Consider the following 16,475-nt stretch of genomic DNA (forward strand, 5'->3'; position numbering starts at 1 on the left):
CAATAATATTATAAAATAACTTATTTTACAAATCAAAACACATAACTACAAAATGATAGATGGATCTATTCCTCTTGCATTAATTTACAAAATACATTACAAAGCTATGATTTCTGCTTTTGCTATAAAACATAAGTTTCAAAGCAAAAAAGGAGAAATATTGCTTTTACAAGCTGATCTTTCAAAAGAAAATACTGTAATTCCTAGATCTATTCAATAGAAAGACATAACTTTGCTAGAAGAATATGTTTTAGAAGGAGCAGTCCAACCAGAATCTTCCAAAATTGTTAAACCAAATGTTCCATTAAGGTAAATAACTCAGTATGAAGATAAAAGAGTTAGCCTTAACTTTAATAGAAGCTTTGGAGTCTCAGATGATTCTTCAACATCTAGTACGATAGACATAGGGAGAGTTTCTCACATACCCTCTTTCATAAATTTGCCTATTACAAAACTAATTGACGAAAAATAAACTTCATTCCAAACATCCTACTTTAGACTTACCTAGTTCTTCTAGGTTTTCTACTTCAGAAATACCTAACTCCACTTTACAAAATGTAAATTACTTTACAAATGTTCCCCATCCAGTTTATACAAATCTACAAAATGAATCTCTTCAGGTTGAATTTCAATCTGGATCAGAACTAACTTCACATACTTTTTCAGCCATTACTAAAAATATTGCAAATGAACTAAATGTGTTGAAAAAGAATTTGAAGTTGATAGAAAATTTTTGCATGATGATTTTTATGCTCCCCACAACCATAAAAAGAAACTATGGTTTTTCAAAAATTTTATGGAACAAAGAAAAGAAATATAAGAAAAATTTTATGAATTTGTGCATCAACATAAAATTTATATTTTATTTTTTGATTGGTTTGAAATGTATACTTCTGAAAACAACATTTCATATCCGTTTTTCCAAAACTTCTGAAAAGTCCAAAAAGTCAGTAAACCGTATTACTATTAGTAATAAAACTCCTGAATGAGAAATTTTGGATGAGAGGAAAATAGAATCTGAACATCTTCCTCTTAGGAAGATAAAAATTCCCCATTTAGACCAATCTGCAGAAGCAGCCCCTTACAAAAATATGAATGAAGATAATTCTGTGAATATAAAAAATATTATTCAATAGAATAATTTTACAAACACTCATTTGCATACTATAGGTAAGCAATTACAAAAAAATTAAACAAGCCCAAAAGGCTATAGTTTCCCACGTTGAAACTAAGCCTGATACAAAATTAAAAAAATCAGTCTTTAAGCCTTTCCAAGTCTCCAAAAATAGTCAAAATGATTTACAAAATAATAATCAATTTGAATTTATAAAAGCTTTAAAAGACTTGCAATCTAGGCTACAACCTTCAATTTCTACTCCAGTAGCACCTGAAACACCTCAACCTTCTCAAAGAAGTGTCAATATAATAGAGGAATACTCATATGTTCAAAGCCAAGAAAAACAGTCTATACAAAATAAGAAAATCCAATCTCCAAAAAATTTACAAATCAATAAGCTTTATTGGCCACGGGTAGCATCGCTCCTTCTAATAATAGCTCCAGACTTAGGTATAGAAAATAGACCAGAAATCTCGACTCAGTCTAAATTCAATACCTTTATTGTCCATAAATGGAACATAGAAGGTATGTCTGAATACAACATCTTGAATTTGCTCGAGCAAATACTTACAAAACCCAAACTGGAACCCCAGATAGAACTATTGCTAAACTCCTCATTGCAGGATTCTCAGGACAGCTCAAAGGAAGGTGGGATTATCAGCTCACGAACCTACAACAATCTAAGATTCTAGATTCTATACAAACTCAAGAAGATGGTACGCCTATTCTTAATGAGTCAGGCCAACCAATCCCAGATGCAATAACCATCTTGATTGTAACAATTTTCTTACATTTCGTAGATGATCTGCCTCATCTTAAGGATAAAAATGTCGAACTCCTTTCAAACTTTAGATATAAAAAACTGAGTGATTTTTAGTATTACAAAAACATATTTCTTACTAGGGTAATGCTTAGAGAAGATTCTAATCAACCCTTTTGGAAAGAAAAAATTTCTTACAGGACTTCTAACCCTTTTAGGAGAAAGAGTTAAGAATAGAATCAAAGAAGCATTTGGAAACCAAATCCCGTATAATCAATTAACCTATGGTGAACTAGTTAGTCTCACCCAAAAACAAGGTTTAAAGATTTGTCAGTATTTGAAGTTACAAAAACATTTAAAATGGGAAATGAAGAAAACTTGCCAAGAGTTAGGTTCTTTCTGCAAACAATTTGAAATAGGAATAAAAAATCCTACTATAGATTGTGAAAGTTGAAGGAGAATGCTTTACAATCATTTGAATTTATTGTGCTCCATGTGAAGGTTCGAGCCATGCGTCGGAAGTTGGTAAAGTGCTTGAAACTGCATCCATGTGAAGCAAAAGTTGACAAAATCATAATACTGTAGACTCATGAAGCTTTAACTTTTGCAATGAAAGGCTTTAGAATTATTGATGCTTTAGTGCAGTAAAAATTTCAAAACAGTCATCTTCATTATCGTTACCAAAACTGACTGCTTCTGATGAAGTCCTGGTTTTGCTAAAAGTTGTAGAGGAATATGTTCTGCTTGACAAAAGTTGTTTCATTATTGTAAAGTATTCCTCTTCTATTTTAGATTGAGCAAGAAAAGTTGAGCTGGAGGTAATTTGCTTTTGATGATCCTTAGACTGCTTTAAGAGCCATTCTTCTACAACTGCTAAGGAGGCTTTTTGGTTCTTTTGGAATTTAGGCCACCACTTGACCTCGAATTTTCATATCAGTATGGGGCCTTGAAGAAGTTGTCCAGTTTTATATTGATAGTCCCATTCAAGAACCCAAGGGACAAAGAATTTTGAAGTAAAAAGAATCAGAGGATGGAACAGTTCTTCCTCTACTGAAGGAATGTATTTGGCTTTAAAAGTGGTATACTTCTAATAAATATCAGCAAGTAAACTTTCGGGTATGTCTCCCATCTATGTCCACCATTAGGCAAACCATCTAAGAAAATGAAATTTGGAAATGGTGTTAAGGAAGAAGAGTCAAGTGTGAGTTTGGTTGGGATTTTGAATTAGAAAAGCATTAATCCAAGTTTGGTGATAATCCTAAAAAGTGAAAGTTTGGATGGAGGGAAGGCTTTTTCCAAATTTGGCTTGAAATTTTCTAGGAAGTGAAAGGTCTTATCCCCAATCTATAGGGTGGATAACTTGGATGATGGTACAAGTTGAGTAGTTTGGAGTGGGGGAGTTTTTTGGAAAGTGTTTAATTTTGACTGAACCTGTTTCAATCAAAATGCTTTAGTAATATGCTGAATCTTTTGAGTAATCCCACGGTTTGCAATGCCAAGAAAAAAAAAACTTTGCTGCGTACAAACTGGGGAGAGAATCATAAAAACTATCTTCAATGGTTAAAATGCTTTGATATGTTTCCTTTAAAAAATATTATGAAGGGGAACTAGAACTTTGTAAAAAGTCTTATGAAACAATTGGTTCCTTGGATTTTAAAGTTAAATCTATTGAGGAAACAGGTTTTTGAGTTAAATCAATTTGAAAAATAGTTTATTGAGAAAGAGATTTTAGTTTATGTAAAACCATCTCTTTCTTAGAGTTCTTTAAACAATCATCAGTAACTGCTTCTTTATGAGGTCCTTCAAGAAAAAATTCCCTCAGGACTTGACAAAGTTTAGGATGGTTTATGAGATTTGCTAACCATTTCTGCATTTGGCTTTCTGGTGGTTTTGAAACTTGTGAAGTGAAGGGGCTTTGTAATTAATCTATTTCTTTTTGGAATAAAGCATTCCAGGAAATAATAGGGCTTTGAGGGGTGGCTTTTGGTTGGCTTAAAACAAGGCTTTGGGATTGGTTTGAAGATTTCTGCTTGGATGAAAAGGCTTTAGAAGAGGACTTCAGCTTTAATTCTTTTTTTTTTTTTGCTGGATCGCCTGGAGGCTTTCTAGGGATCATGATAAGGAGTTTGCAAAAATTCACAAGTTAAAAAGTCATGGACAAAATTCATATCTCCTCTAATTTATTCAATATCAAAATAAAAAATACTTAAAATAACTTACCATCTAACAAATATCTATTTTGAAGCAATGTTTTGAACATCCTCTTTCAAAATCTCTTTTGTAGATTTGCAATCTATTCTTAGAAGAAATTTTTATTAAACAAATTACGTTGAAACTTTTGGATACATATAACTATAGATAAAATATGTTTCTTTATGGTGGAATAGTTTTTCTGGGTATTATCCCAATGTCTAGAAACATACTGAACTAAAACTTCTTTATCATGTTTTTATTGCTTTAAAATTCTTCTGTATCCTAACTTAGAGGCATCAGTTTCTACTTTCTTAGAAGCACTAGGATTAGCTAGGTGCAAACAAGGAATTTGTTTGATTTTAGCTTTAATTTTTTGACCGACAAGAGTGTATTTTTGTGTCCAAGGCTTTAGATTTTTCTTTAACCTATTAGGGAGAGGTTGGAGTATTCTATTAAGGTTTGGATAAAAATTTAGAACATAGTTTAAACATCCTAAAATCTTTAAAATAGGGTTTTCTTAAGAATTTTGTCAGAAAACTTGTCAACAAAAGCAAGGGATCTTTCCATTGGTGAGATTATGCCATTTGAGATACAGTGTCCTAAGAATCTGATCTTGGTTTGAAAAATACTTATCTTAGGCTTAGAGACAACTAAACCATTCTTTTTTGCAACAAACACATGTTTTTCAAATGCTTGAAATGTTGTTCTATAAAGGATGAAAAAAATTAAAACATCATCAATGTAAACTATGTAAAATACAGATTATGGATTGAAGATGTCATTCATGATTCTTTGAAATTCAAATATTCCATTCAAACTGGTTATAAGAACAGTGAAAGCAATTTTATAACGATCATTGGGAGCTATTTGAATTTGCCAAAATCCAAATTTCATGTCAAATTTCAAGCAAAAAGCTTTTGAAGATGATCTTTCTTATTTAGAATAGGGTACATAATCCACTTTAAAGCTTGGTTAAGAGGTTTATAATTGATAACCAATCTAGGAACACCTCTTTCAATCTCGAAAGATTTATTGACATAAAAAGCAGTACAACTCTAGAAGGACCTGGAAGGGGAAACTAAACCTTTAGAAAGCAAATCATCAATTTCTTTTTGATAATGCAGTTCAAGATCTTTATTCATTTAGATAGGGTGAGCTTTGGTTAGAATTTGAGACTCATGAAAATCATTTTCATATGGGAGATCAACAAACATATTTTCTTTCCCAGAAAGTGTTTAGTAGATCAGAACAAATAGTACTTTCAATTTAGTTTTGAATAAAAGAAATTCTTTTTTATAATAAAAGGTTTTAAAGTTGGTGTTTTATTCTATAAAGAGAAACATCTTTCTTTAAATCTCAAAGTTCTCTTCCTTTTGATAAAATCAGACAGTTCAATTTGTTTTAATAAACAAAACAGGCTTTAAAGATGTTTAAGTTGTGGATTTAGGGTTTTTCAATAAAGGGAAAAACAATTCTTTTACCTTTAAGCTTTGAGGAAATATGATCATAATTCATGGCATATGAGGTGATGAGATTTATGAATGGATTGCCAAGTATAATAGTATGATGCATGTCATGCACAAATAAAAATAAAGTTTTGATATGCAAACCATTGTTTGCATATAAATATATATATAGACTCATGAGTATATGTCAATGTGTAAATCAATAAATAACATGCCAAATCATTTATTTAAAATGAAATTGAGCTAAAATGATTTGTGAGCCTATGTATGCATACCATAATCAATGTGTTATTAACATAACAATAATATGTGCGCATATCACTTTATGTGGAGATTTGAGAGGCCTACCTTTTCTGAGTGAGTAAATTTTACTAGTAGTCACTGAACTTTAAGGGTAATTATAGTAAAGTCACTCAACTTTGATTTTTTTTTTTCTTAAAGTCAATCCACTTCAATATGATATCATTAAAGTCACTGTTACCAAATATTGCAAGTTTCCAGGTTAACCTATTGACTTGTCATCTTTTACAAAAGAAAATTACCTAACTACATTTTATTAAATGAGAACACCACTTGCTCACTCTTTTCTTCTTCACTTTTTCATTGCCCAAACACCACATCAAGCTTTCCTCCTCCTCCTTCTTTAAGCCTTACTGTCATTCCTTACCTCATAGATATATATACGGGTATAATTTTTTGTGGCCATGGCAAGATCATTTCTCAAGAGACTCATTTCCGAAATCCCAATTTGGTTGTTGTTTATCACTTCTCCATTGTCATACCTCTTCCCCAAATGTATATAAAAACACTTGAACTTGTGTTTTCCTTGGTGATCGCAGATTGGTCATGAAATCAGGTCATCAGTAATTGTTATTCGATTCTCACTAGCTCAGTCACTATACTTTCGCTATCCACCCTTCTCACAATGGTAACATAGAAGATCATGCTTCTTTCCTCCTTTATGAAGCTGCATTCTATTGCTACCATTGGAAGATCCACATTAGGTATCATTACTGGCTTTCTTTAATGATCGAACCTCAGAAGCTTTGATCAAGTTTTGTTGCATCCTCTATGATTGATTATATCTCATTTTGGGCTAATTTTGAAGACTAGATTCATGCAGTTTTTAAGACAAACTTGGGGATAATAGAGGAGTTATTATTTCAAGGTTATTTTAGGATTGAGATTTGGAATGAACAAAGTGTAAATCTTGTTGCATGGAAATTGTAATGGTAGCATTGATGGATTATGAAGCTTAATTTTATTGATTTTATTTAGAGTTGAATGGATTTGAGTTCTATGAATTCAATAGCATTTTCTACTCTTTGGCTTTGCTCTAGTATAAGGTATTTTATTATGCTTTACTGAATTTGTTATATGAATGAACCTTGTTATCTCATGTTGTGGGTATGCAGTGACAAGGTTCCATTACATTTTCTGCCCATTTTATTTTGTTTCGTTATGTGGTAATTCTTGCTTTGTTGATTTTGTGTCATCAATGAATTTTGTTATCTCATTTGTCAGTTGTGTCATTTGGTGGCATTGCTATGGTATTCTCATTTTTTTTTCCTTTGAGTATTTTGACAATGGCATATTGTGATAGTCTTATTTTTCCCTGAAATTGCATTTTCTTGTTTCTTTTATCTTGTCTAAAAGAACATTATACTAGTGCTCTATATTCATTTGTTTGTTATTGAAAACTCATTGTCCAATACTTCAATATTCATAGAGGAGTGGCTTTGAGAGTATTTGTAAGTAGAGGGAGTGTCGAGAGTTTTAAGAGAGAAGGGGGAAAAAAAGAAAGAAAGAACAGAGATTTTAATGTAAAGGAAGTGTAATTAGGTTATTTCCTTTTATAAAAATGATGACAGCTCAGCAAGTTAACCTGAAAACTTGCAATATCCGATAATAGTAGCTTTAATAATACTCAAGTTAAAATTGAGTGACTTTTAAGAAAGAATTTGAAATTGAATGATTGATCTATAATTACCCTTAAAGTTCAGTGATTGCTAATGAATTTAGCCCTTTTCTAAGTATTTAAAAGGTTTACATGGGTAGACATGGGATGTCTACCTTCACTGGTGGGCTTAAGAAGTCTACATTCCTTTAGGTAGAGTTGGAAAGATAGGCTATTTGTTGAGAACTCAACTCACTTCTCTTTAAAAAAAATAAATAAATAAATAAGAAGAAGAAGAAGTCCATCTTTATTGGGCAAATTTTTGCAAGTCTACTTTCTCTAGGTAGACTTTAGAGGTCTAAAATAGAGTGAAAGTGTTACTCTTTTGAAAGAATTGAACTCATTACCCATTTTTTAGTAGAGCTAGGAATCCTATCTTTGCAAGGTAAACCTAGAGTCATGTCTGCCTTCGTTAGGTAAACATGAAGTGTTAGGTTTGGTAAGCTTACCTTTTTCTATCACCAAAATCATTAATTCAATTAGCTTTATAAATGTCACTGAGTCTGCTAAAGAGAACTAATCTTCTTGAATTTTCTTTCAATTGTGTGAGTATTGGTGCTTGCACCAAAAATAATATCTTGTTAATTGCTTTTTAAGCCTATGATTAATTAAAGACTTATTGAATAAAAAAAATCAAATCTTTTAAGAAATTTATGATTGTAGCCAAAACTTTTTTTTTTTGTGTATTATAGTCAAATCTTAATTAGTTGTCATAATTTTGGCTAAATGGACTAAATTAAATTTAAGAAAGTAACAGTAAATTACAATATGATCTCTAAAGTTTCATTTGATTGACAAAATAATACAATGATTTAAACTTTATATTTAAATATTTTATTTATAATATAAAATATATTTTACATTCATTTTTAATTGAAATTTATACTAAAAAGTTATTTTCATTGATTAAAATGTATTTTAATATAAAAACCAATTCAAACTACATAATAATAAAGTAATCACAAAATAATCATACTGTAAATTTTTTTTTTTCTAGTTGTCAAAAGTAATCACATTGTAATAAAACAAGTTTTACATAATAATAAACTTCATTGATTTAAACTATAAAAATTTTTTTCTAGTTGTCAATTACGCAAATTTTTTCAAGTCATCAGTTAATTGTCAAGTATATTAATCTTTCTAAACTTATGAGTATTTAATATGATTTTAAAAAGATTAACTACTGCTTTTATTTACAAAATTACAAACGTTTTTTTATAAATGATTGTATGACCTATACACGATCTGTAATTTTAATAATTATTTTATTATAATGTGCGTAATCAACAACTAGAAAATAATTTTACAGTATGATTATTTTATAATTACTTTATTATTATATAATTTTAAAATTGTTTATTATATTAAAATATATTTTAATCAATAAAATTAATTTTTTAGTATAGAATTTCAACAAAAAATAAATATAAAATATATTTTACATACACCTCTTCAATACAAGCTTCTCCATTTTCAAGCTTCTTAAGCCAAGAGAATCCGAAGAAGGTCCTGAAGGAGTTCACCCCGAGGTGAAGAAAGGAGCAAAAAGGTCGATTCACTTCCCATCCTGCCCTACCTCTACCTCACCTATAAACGTACAAACCCTGTAACTTCCTTGTAGTCGATCTTAGGAAGCTCATGTGTTGAGCAACCTTTATAAGTCCTACCCAGAATTACATCTCTAAAATCTCTGTACAAAACTTTAAAAAAGTTTATAAAATTTCAAAGTAAGTTTCTTTGAAATTTCTTACAAAATTACAAATATTTCTTTCTTTTGCATGCATATGGTCAGTTCAACCGCCTGATCTGCATATATATATGTATATATATTCATAACGGACTGGCTCTACCGCATATTGAGTATATATATGTATATATTTCATATTTAAATTTCATATTTATCTTTACAAATTTATATATATATTCATAACGGACTGGCTCTGCCGCCTATTGAATATATATATACTAATATTTAATTTTCATTTCTGAAGATTTCCTTTTCTTGTGCATTTTGTTTATTTCTTTAATTATTTATATATTGCTCAAGATTTATATTTTGTTTCTTCTCTATTAGCTCATCTCCCTTTCGATCTCGGTGCGTCCTTGGTATCAGAGCCTGGGGGGGAAAATGTTCTATTTAAGGTTCGAATTCACATTTAAACATTTTTAAGAGGTTGGTAAGATGATCTTAAGGTGATAAGATAACTTCTTTAGAGGTGTAAACAGACCTGGGTTGTAAGTCCCGTCTTTGTAGCCGAGAGGGCGTGTTTAGGGCAGTGATTCCTTTGGCGATTACCTCACTTAACTCAAAAGATCAACCTAGAAAAATTCTTTAAGTATGAATCCAATTTTTCGTAGGACAGTTTCTTCTTCAAACTCTTCTACCTTGTCCTCTGAGTCGAGAAAGATAGTTAATAGTGAAGAAATAATAATCGAAAATTTTGAAAAATGTATAGATAATTGGAAAATTCCAAAAGTACAAAAGGATCAGATCTATCAGGCTACAAAACTCAATTTTTTCAAAACTGATTTCACAATCAAAACTAAAGAAAGAGATCTTCATATTACAAAACCCTTTGAGAAGAGTTCGCTTCTGTCTCAAAAATCCTTACAAAAACACCGTGAAAAACAATACAAATACATCCATATAGGTTTAGTCCAAGTTGGAATTAAACCACTTACAAAAGAAGGATTGAACACCTCAATCCTAGCAGTTCTTAGAGATACTAGGTTCATAAACTTCCAGAACTCCTTGCTTAGTTCAGTCGAGTCTAGTTTGTGCAGTGGACCAATATCTTTTAATTGCTATCCAAATTTTACCGTTTCATTAAACGATAGTAATATTATAAAATCCCTTGTTTTACAAATCAAAACTCACAATTACAAAATGCTTGAAGGATTTATTCCTCTCGCACTGATTTACAAAATCCATTACAAAAGCTATGGTTTCTGCTTTGGCTACAAAAACATAAGTTTCAAAGTAAAAGAGGAGAAACTTTGCTTTTACAAACTGATCTTATAAAATCCAACACTGCAATCCCTAGATCTATCCAATGGAAGGACATAACCCTGCCAGAAGAATGGGTCTTAGAATGTGCAGTAGAACCAGAATTCTCAAAAATAGTTGAGCCAAACGTTCAACTGAGGCAAATAACCCAGTATGACGATGGAAGAGTCAGCTTTAACTTTAACAGAAGCCTTAGGTTTTCAGATGATTCCTCAACATCCAGTACTGTAGACATAGGAAGAGTGTCTTGTATACCTTCTGTCATTAGTTTGTCTATTATAAAACCAATTGGAATACAAAATATTCAGTCTAGGTATTCTACTTCAGACTTACTTAGCTCTTCTAGGTTTTCTACTTCAGAAATACCTAGATCCACTTTACAAAACGTGGATTACTCTACAAATATTTCACATCTAGTTTATATAAATTTACAAAATGAGTCTGTTCAGGTTGAAACCCAAACAGAGTCAGAACCTACTTCTCCTACCTTTTCAGCCATTACAGAAAATGTAAACCATGAACTTAATGTGCTTAAAAAAGAATTTGAAGTGGACAAACAATATTTGTATGATGATTTTTATTCTCCTAAAAATCATAAAAAGCAAATGTAGTTTTTCAAAAATTTCAATGATCAAAGGAAAGAAATTCAAAAGGAATATTATGACTTTATATACCAACACAAAGTTCATATTCTTTTCTTTGATTGGTTTGAGATGTATGCTAAACCGCATGACATTTCATATCCGTTTTTCAAAACTCCAAAAACTTTCAAAAAATCAGATCCAGTTTCAAAACCTTCTCAAATTTCAAAACCTAAACAACAGGAGTTAGAAGATAATCAATCAGAGTTCATTGCGGCTCTAAAAGCTCTTTTAAAGAAAACAGAGGAAAAACTGTCTGTTAATCCTGTTACTGTTAGAAACAAAGTTCCTGAATGAGAAATTTAAGATGGTAGAAAAATACAGTCTGAACATCCTTCTCTTAAGAAAGTAAAAATTCCCCACTTAGAACAAACAGTAGAGGCAGCCCCTTACAAAATTCCAAATGAAAATGATTCTGTGAATATAAAAAACATTGTTCTACAAAATAATTTTACAAATGCCCAATTGCATACCATAGGTAAGCAATTACAAAAAATGGAACAAAACCAACAGGCTACAATTTCCCAAATTGAAACTAAGCCAGATACAAAACTGAAAAACCCAATCTTCAAACCATTCCAAGTTTCCAAAAACAGTCAAAAAGATTTACAAAACAACAACAATTCTGAATTTATCCAAGCTTTGAGAGACATGAAGACTAGGCTAGAAGCTTCAACTTCTACTCCAGTAGCACCTGAAACACCTCAAACCTCCCAAAGAAGTGTCAATATAATTGAGGACGATTCAAATTCAGATGACTAAAGCCAAGAAAACCAGCTTATGCAAGCTGAAGAAATTCAGTCTTAAAAACCTCTACAAATCAATAGACTTTATTGGCCGCGGGTAGCAACACCCCTCCCAATAACAGCTCCAGACCTAGGCATAGAAAATAGATCTGAAATTCTGACCCAGTCTAAATTCAATGCCTCTACTGTATATGAATGGAACATAGATGGTATGTCTGAATACAACATCTTGTATATGCTCCAGCAAATGACCATGGCAGCAAATGCTTACAAAACCCAAACTGAAACCCCAGACAAAGCTATTGCTGAACTCCTTATTACAGGATTCTCAAGACAGCTCAAAGGATGGTGGGATTATCATCTCACGAACCTACAAAAATCTGAGATTCTAGAATCCATACAAACTCAAGAAGATGGCGTGCCAATTCTTGATGAGTTAGGCCAACAAATCCCAAATGTAGTAGCCACCTTGATTATAATAATTTCCTTACATTTCGCAGGTGACCCATCTCATCTTAAGGATAAGAATGCTGAACTCCTTTCAAACCTTAGATGCAAAAAACTGAGTGATTTTCAGTATTACAAAAACACATTTCTTACTAGGGTAATGCTTAGAGAAGATTCTAATCAGCTCTTTTGGAAATAAAAATTCATTGCTGGACTTTCGACCCTTTTAGGAGAAAAAGTTAGGAATAAATCAAGGAAGCATTTGGAAATCAAATCCCGTATGATAAATTAACCTATGGTGAACTAGTTAGTCTCACTCAAAAAGAAGGTTTAAAGATTTGTCAAGATTTGAAATTAAAAAAACATCTAAAATGGGAAATGAGAAAAACTCGCCAAGAGTTAGGATCTTTCTGCAAATAATTTGAAATAAGAACCAATAATCCTACTCCAGATTGTGGAGGAAGTTGTAGCAGAAAACATTACAAAAAATCATCCCAAAAATATAAAAACTCTCCAAAATCAAAAAAAGATTCCTATTACAAACCTTTAAAAAAGACTAGTAAAACTAGTCCTCAATCCAAAACAAGATTCAAAGATTTAACTTGCAACAAATGTGGAAAGAAAGGCCACACTACAAATTTTTGCAAGTTAAACAGAAAACTTCATGAGTTATAATTAGAAGAAGAAGTTATCAATAAAATAACAGCTCTTTTAGTTGAAACCAAAGGTGAGTCCAGTTCTTCTGAACACACAAAAAATGAAGAAGGATTACAAATTGATGAATTGATCACAAGTTCATCATCCAGTTCGAGTTCTGATACAGAAACTGAACTGTTTACAAAACTAAAATTAAAAATTAATGTTCTTTCTAAAGACCAGAAGTTACTCTTAGAAATCCTTACACAGGTTGAAGATTCTCAACTACAAAAAGAATTTTTAGGAAAACTTTTAAAAACCTTTGAAGAACAGCTAATACAAAAACCTTCTATTCTGCCATCTATTGCAAAAAACACATATGACCTTACGACCATATTGGGTAGAAAGAAGACTTCAAAACAATCAACTGTTTCAGTCCAAAGCCTCCAGGAAGAAATAAAAGCTGTTAAGGTTGAGTTTAATGAACTTAAAGAAAAACAGGCACAGGACTCAGAAACAATTCAAAAATTACTTTCAAAACAAATAAATGAAGAACTCGAAGAAGAAGATGAAGAAAATGCTTTAGAAATTCAAAATCTTGAAAAACCTACAAAAGATTTTCTCTTCGTTTTTAATGAGATTTCTTCCAGACAATATTTGATTAGAATTTTGATAGTTTTTTCAAAAGATTTCAAGATCGATACAATTGCCTTATTTGATACAGTGCAGATTTAAATTGTATTAAAGAAGGCATTGTTCCAGAAAAATTCCAAGAAAAAACTAATGAAAAACTTTCAGCTGCAAATAATTCCAAAATCAAGATTAATTACAAAACAGATGCTTCAATAGCTAATTCAAATCTTCTTCTAAAAACTTCATTTGTTTTAATAAAAGATATCAGTCATAATGTCATTTTAGGGATGCCATTCATCAATTTGATTACTCCCTACAGAGTCAACTATAATAGTATTTCTTTTAAAACAAAGAATCAAAATATCATTTTTCCTTTTGTTGAAAAACCCAAAACAACGAATTTGAATATCATAAAGGTTTATTCCATTTTTGATAATCAAATAAATGTTTTAAAACAGGAAACAAGATAGCATTTACAAAAGGAAATTTTTTTAAACGAGCTTGTTTTCGAAAATCAATTTTTTGATTACTGCTTATTACAAACTAACCCTTGTGAATTTTTGCAGATGGCAGAATCATCCAACAAAGGTGATTTAGTCCACTTTGGACCAATAGTCCTCTCCAAAACTCCTGTTCAAAAATTCAGAATTAATGTAGCCAAAACTGCATATGTTCCCACAGAAAGGCACCAATGTTTATTAGATAATCTTTGGACTATAATACAAAATAAATGGTTGGGAGTAACAGCTCTCAATGCACTTTGTATTGAGTTCGAGGAAGCTAATAAATATGTGACTGACCTCCTTAGCAGAATTAAATATCATGAAGATCATATCATGGTAGCTCATATAAAACCATTGAGTTTTTACAAAACCAAATTTTATATAAAACCATTACATCCAGAATTAGTCCATCAAATTCATCCACTTCTAACCAAAATCATTACCTTGAATTACAAAAACAGGAATTCGAAGGCCTAGGATTCCCACTGGATTCTAGTGTAAAATTACCATTGGCCCCACTGGTCAATGTGAAAAATTATCACCACTGTGAAGTCCTTTTTGCTTCACTTGGTGCCAATAGGTCCTTAGAACATTTCCAAACCCGTTGTCTTTCGAAGAAATTTAGGTAACAAGTTCTCAATGGTCTTCCTCAAGAGATTCGCGAGCAGATATTACAAAACATCATCCAGTCCAGAATCAAAGAACAGCTGGATGTTCTCCAAAAATGTCTCAATTTTACAAAAAGCAATCAGCAAGGTCACAATGGATGGTCATGGGAATGGGAGTACCATTCAAAACTTTGTTTTCATTGCACTCAGGAACATCCTAACCGATATCCTTTGTGCTATCCAGATTGTGAACACAGCCTAGATTTCAGCATTCCCTGCTTCAAAACAACTCAGATGTCTGAAACTCAATATCTAGATGCCAGAGAACTATTCAAATGGGGATGTTAGCTGGAGTCCGGGTCACAAGATCTGATTGTGAAATGACAAGGTTTTTTTGAAATAGAGTCCTTCAAGAAGTCAGAAGACTATTATTACACCAAAAACCAGTCAACATACAAATCATTTCAACACCTCCAGAAGTATTAGTAAATGGAGAGCTGCAACAAGCGATCCATTACTTCTAACTGGATACAAAACTTTCTCCTCTCTATCATCTTCCAGATTGGCCATGAATCACGAGGATCACTTTGTCCAACTCAACAAATGGCGAGAAAAGACAGTCATCGATAACTAGCAAAAATATCAATTCCAGAGTATGCGCTAGTCTATGCAGGTACATATTCTCGGATATATATCTACTATGAACATTTGCCAAGTCCAAAACCCTTTCATATTGAAACACAGTATGAAAATTACATGGTTCAATATGAAAGATATTACAATTTACCTTCTGTCTCGTCAGATGATGAAACAAGTGACGATGAGGAGTCATGGCACAACCTACAAAACATGATAGAAGGCTGACACGAGTGATCCCAGCTCCATTCTAAAAAAAAAAAAGGAAAAAGACCAGCAAAAGAAATTTATGGCTGCAAAATTATCCATTTTTCTTTTCATTCTCTTTATTTTCTATTCTGCTTTTAATTTTACTCTTGTAATTTTGCACTTTTACTTTTCTTTCTTACAAAAAATCTGACAAGGTACTATTCACCTGTCACTATTCACTTTTATTGTTCACATGTGAAGATAACAAGAATAACTGTTCAAACACTGTTCGAGCACTGTTCATCCGACAGGAAGAATTGTTCAGACACTATTCAAGTACTGTTCACACGTGAAATAAGTAAGTCGCAGATACTGTTCAAGATTCCAAAAAATTACAAAACTGCCCCTGGTCACTTCTATATAAAGAGGCACCTATCCAAGGCAAAAGCAAGCTTCTTAAACACAGGCTTCAAAGCTTCTTCTTTCAAGACTTCTTCCATTTCTCTCAAATCCGAGAAACTCCAAAGAAGATTCTAAAGAAGTTTAACACCGAGGTGAAGAAAGGAGCAAGAAGGTCGATTCACTTCCCATCCTGCCCTACCTCTACCTCACCTACAAACCTACAAACCCTGTAACTTCCTTGTAGTAGATCTTAGGAAGCTCATGTGTTGAGCAACCTTTGTAAGTCCTACCTAGAATTACATCTCCAAAACCTATGTACAAAAACTTTCAAAAAGTTAATAAAATTTCAAACTAAGTTTCTTTGAAATTTCTTACAAAATTACAAATATTTCTTTCTTTTACATGCATATGGTCAGTTCAACCGCCTGATCTGCATATATATATATATATATATATATATATATATATATATATATATATGTGTGTGATCTCAGTCTGAAGTTCTTGAATGGTGGAAGCAGAGGCTTTTGTTTT

The sequence above is a fragment of the Hevea brasiliensis genome, chromosome 6 (assembly GCF_030052815.1).
Source record: "Hevea brasiliensis isolate MT/VB/25A 57/8 chromosome 6, ASM3005281v1, whole genome shotgun sequence".
In the NCBI taxonomy this organism is placed as follows: domain Eukaryota; kingdom Viridiplantae; phylum Streptophyta; class Magnoliopsida; order Malpighiales; family Euphorbiaceae; genus Hevea; species Hevea brasiliensis.